Below are 5,320 nucleotides of genomic sequence, written 5' to 3'. Positions count from 1 at the left end.
TCCAGCGAATGACCATTGCTCAACCGTAGTGCTCGGCCCGTCAACTCAATATAAAAACAGTAATACCTGCTTGCATTCTGGAGAGGGCTATGTGAAGAGGAAAGGCAGTGGCAGAACAAATGCTGTGCCTCTGTTCTTTCTCATTTCCAGACTGACACACAAAGGCAAAAAACAGTACAAAAAAATGTGGAAGAAGCTGGAGACACTTGGACTATCCACATTGTAGTCACAAAATCTGTCGATGTGAAAAAAAAAAAAAAAGAAATGCCATTTTAGTCCCGCCTCTCATACTTTTTGAAGCCTATGTGCTTCAAAAAGAAAAAGAAACTAAAAAGAAACTGAAACTCATCTTGTCATAATAATGTGGTTCTGTGTTTTGACCGGACCTCTCAGATATTCTCAGACGCAGCAGACATGCATACACATTAATATTCCATACGTCGATGTGTGTATGTATCACCTGAATATGTTAGCATAGCTTTAGTCATGCAAATAATGCTCTATATGAAATATATAATGATGCATCATTTATTTTTGATGTGCATTGTTGTGCAGTTTCATATGAAAATACTTTGGAATAACTCAGGTTTTAGCCATGAAGTAATTAATCTGTTTGTCTATCAAGATATTGTAATCTTCATCTTCATCACTTGGAATGAATGTATTACCTCTCTAGAGATGTTTCTTTAGATTGAGGAACTGAAAGTAATGTTGACTGACTTTGTGTGTGTGAGAGAGAGTGTGTGTGTGCTTTCCATGTAAAAAAAAATGTTCTCTTACTGCTCCTCTGTTAAAGCAAAAATAATTATCGCCACAATGCCCACCACCACCTATCTGTCATCCATACACATGGCAGTCTAGTATGAATCATGATGTCAAGAGGGATGTAACAGCCATCCAAGTGCTCCTGCTCCTGCAGAGTAGGAGTCACCCTATTGATCCCTCCTTTTCTCTTGCAGGAGGTTCAGGCCACTTAGCTGGTCCCTGTCAAGAGTGCTGGCTGCTCTCAATATCTGCCAAACACTCTTGACTTCACCTAATGGCAGCCAAACGAGCTTCCACCACCTCTCACTTCACTAGGCGGTGATCCAGTTTGAGGACCAGAGCTCTCCGAAATTAAACAGGTCTGCCAGGAGTTTAGGCTGTTAACAGCTGCTCCTCTTGCCAGGTGTCAGTTGGTTAAAAAGGCCAGAAATATGCACTGAGTGTGCGTCTGTGTCCCAGACTGTCGCACTACCATAGAGACCTGAGTGTCTAAAATGGATTTAACATATTCACAAATATACATATACAGATACTGGGGCTGGGACATACATGCACTCTAAGAAATTAATAAATCAGGACATGACTAGGAAAAGAACACAGTCCATGACTACTCAGTTACAAATAGGTGATGTGTTTTACCTAGATGAAGAAAGACTAATTCATTAGGAATTTGGGAGCTGACAGCATCTATTGGCCTTTGCCGCCTATACATTAAATGACTCTTAAAGGCAGACAATTTTTATAGACAAATCCTCACCCTAAATTTTAATATATGCAGACACTCCAATAGCACAAATATCTCAATACTCTGGCCTTAGTTGTGCTATTTAATTTCTCAGGTTGTTTTTGTAAAAGGCTCTGATGACTGAATGTGGCAATTTTAGAAATTAGCTGAGACCTGAATAATGAGCCTTTGTGTTTCCTGAGTGCTGTGTTGGCAAAAGCAATTATCAAAAGAAGCACATAGTAACAAACAAAGCTATAAGGAGTTAAGAAATCTATAACCTCCCACACAAATGAAGCATGCGTAGATCAGCTGCGTACTACATGTGCTGAAGACTATTCTATGCCGTCAACAATGGATTTGTTGTTTAGATCTGCTTGACGAAATGTGCAATGACACAACTACAATTCTAAATGTAGTCCTGTCCTATAATTATGAGCCCAAGCCTGATTTAAACTCGACTTTACGGAGTGCGCCATTAACTGACGCTTCGAACTAGAGTTGTTAGAATGACTGAAATCTGGTTATGATTGGTACAACTAGCTGTGATGGGGAGGGATTCCAGACCTATTTCATGAAGAGAATTTTCATGGAGTAAATGGGTATGGCTGTTGACAGCTCAGTCCCACAATAACAGCTTCTAAATGTAGCAGCAATACATAGCTGACCGTGGTGAGGAAATATACATAGGTAAGCTAAGTATGATCAAGTCCCAGCCCTGAACACACACAAACACACATGTACACACCAGACAGATGTTCTACATTTGTGTATGGTACATACTTTTCCATTTGTCATCATTTGTGTGGATGTGTTAATATTTGTGTCCAGAATTTTTTGTGTTATCGTAAAGCAATCCCACTGGAGTGCTCTCTATCTGTGTACGAGCACAGATAGAGCACTGGTTTGGTTTTGTTTGTGTTCGCCCTTTCTGACATTGCAACACTGGCCTACAGTTTGTCTGGCAGCCTGAGTCACACAGTACATGTTTTCACTGCAGATTTAAAATTCAACAGTTACGCAACCTGTCATTTCACTGAGCCACTTTAATTCCAGCAAAAGCATTAAGCTGCCAAATTCTCAAAGAAGTTGCCCTGAAGTGCTGCTGGATTTTCTTTTTCTTTACTTTATCCTGGACTAATTTTTCCTGATCACAAATATGGACACTGGTTATTTATAATCAAAAGCAGTATTTTGTCAAAATGAGCTACAGAAAAAAAATCTCAGTAGTGTAGTCTAAAAAGGAATTAGTAATGAATTCATCCTAATACTGTCTGCATTTACTGGGCTGAACAGAACATGATGTGAAGAGTACTCTGACTCAGGAGTTTGAGAGAGATTTTTTTCCCATTTTCTTCTTCAGCAAACATTTCACTGGAAATCTAATTAAAGATGCAAACGTGTCTATTTGTCTGTGATGCATTGTTGCCTTTTTATTTCATTTGACATATTTAGAGGATAAAACATAGAACTGGCAAGCTATAAATCCTGCAGCCAAATGTCTTATTTTAATGAATTTCACTCCCTTCAATTTTCCAAATATGAAATTCTATCAAATTGTCAGCACTAGTTATAAATCACATGACTGAAGCTGACACTGAACACGATTCTGCACCTCAATACTCTTCTTCATTTCACACACGAGTGCTGTGAACTTTGGCTTTAACAACCCTAAAATGAAAAAAAAAAACTAATTCGAGTCAAACTGCAAGGATACTGCAAGTCACTGCAACAGCAAGGCGATGTGACACATTCTAAGTGGATTAATTGTCTGTTTAGACCACTTGAACTCCTGCCTGTGGTCAGCAAGGGTTCGATATACATGTCAAATTCAAAGAAGAACTCCACCCTGTAGTTTTGTCAGGGTGTTTTACTTTTTTGTGCAAAAACATTATCTGCCTGACGTACACTGGAATAAGCTTACAGTATAGGGCCTGCAGCTGCTTTATGTGCAGCCTCATGTACTGCATTCAGGTTACAGTCTTCCTTGAAAGTGTGTGTTTGTATCCCACTTGTGATTGAAGACTTTTGAGCCAAGCAGCAGGAATCAGGTGCAGCTTCATAATCATAATGAATTGGAGGGCAGTCTCATACTACTGACTCTGCACAGTCTGAACAAAATGGTTTCTATATTAATTCATGCAAAGAGAATCAGTGAGGAAAACCACACCTGGTTCAGCCTCAGTATAATATGTCGATCAGATAATATGTCAACAAAACAACATAAATGTTGAATTATTTTGTCTTAGGTGTAACTTATTATGCAACTGTGCAGATAAGGCAGTCCTGATACTCAAACGCATAGTTTTAATGTGCTTTATCTCTCTGTCCCAGAAATGCCTGGGATCCCTAATCTCCATGCATTTGCCTTTCACACACTCTGCCTTCTGTGCACTGCTTTCCCACCTCCATCTCCCCTTTTCTTGTCTCCACTTGAACAAGAATGGTGGATTAGCATTAGGTTTGATATGCAAAGCAGAGTTTTGAAAACATCACAGACCGTTAATATTCAAAAGCAATCTATTTAACTCAACCCGCAGTGTGTCCTGATTGTCTAGAGTCCACTTCTTTCCCCAACGCCAACTCTGACTTTCATAGATTTCCATTTCATCTGCCTCTTAGTGGATGCAAACCTGACAGCTGTTTGACAGAGTGAAATGTTGATGAGACTAACATTATGTTAACAGACAGCTGAAAGCAGATATCCACTGAGTCTTTAAAAAAAGGTCAAAATGCAGCTCTGCATCAGCTCTCCTGGGGCTACAAGCTGCAGAGTGCTTCTAGAGGTTGTGTCTGGTTTCTGGACTTGAAATACTGAAAATTACAAAATATGGTTTGGAGCAAGCAAGCTCTTATTTTGAAATGCTAATACAGTAGCAGGACTTAGCATCACTTTGCTTGTGAATTAACACTCAGCTGCAACTACCAATCTGACCAAGCCTGTGTGCGGAGTTTTCCATTAAGCCAACACAAAATCACAAGATCAAAAGGCAACAACCAAGGTGGAAACATGCCATAAAACCACTTTAGCCTGTAACACTAGAACATGAATATTTGTATTTATCCATGATAAATAAGCAACATGAAAGCATCAAACAGGAGCCAATAATGAGCTAACAACATGCATCACATTACACCTGCAGTCCATGCATATGTGAAGCAGCCTGTAAGCAGAAAACAAGTATGGCAAACACAGTGCACAGGCATCACCCCACATAACAACAAGAGCAAACTACTCAGAGTGAAAGTAGTAGTCTAGCAAAAACCTTCATTCGGTGGAGAAAACTGTGATCTCTAGACCAACTAAAACATGTTGCTCTCAGATCATGTGCCTACTATAACTTTCATACATTAGAATAGGTAGCAGCTAAGGCTAACTGTTACCTGGCAACAAGTGAGCTGCAACATAATTTCTTCAGTTCAACTTGCACTTAACATTCAAGCAGAGCCTATAGAAATGTCAGACCTGGAGATGCTCGCCTGCATGCAGTAATGTAACAGCAATGCTTACCACAGAACCACAGCTGACTGACATCACGTAGACGTTTGTCCTGAGTAAGACCAGGAGGTGCTTCATCCCCATGGTGTCCCAGGCCGTGCATCTGTTGAGTGGAGTTCCCATTCCCGGCTTCGGTTTGGCGTTTTCACACAGCGGGACTTTCCTGGCTGTTCCTTCTCTTCTTACTTTCCGAGCATGGCAGTTAAACTTGTTAGGATCTTCGGAATTATTTGTTTGTGACATGACATCTTCGCATGTTGCCAAAAACTCGCCATAACCTGGCACTGACCGCCGTGTGGATAACGTAAAAACAGCGCATGCGCCACCCCGCG

This window comes from Parambassis ranga, chromosome 12 (assembly GCF_900634625.1).
Source record: "Parambassis ranga chromosome 12, fParRan2.1, whole genome shotgun sequence".
NCBI lineage: Eukaryota > Metazoa > Chordata > Actinopteri > Ambassidae > Parambassis > Parambassis ranga.
The sequence above is the reverse complement of the archived record's forward strand: the minus strand, read 5'-3'. Positions refer to the sequence as shown.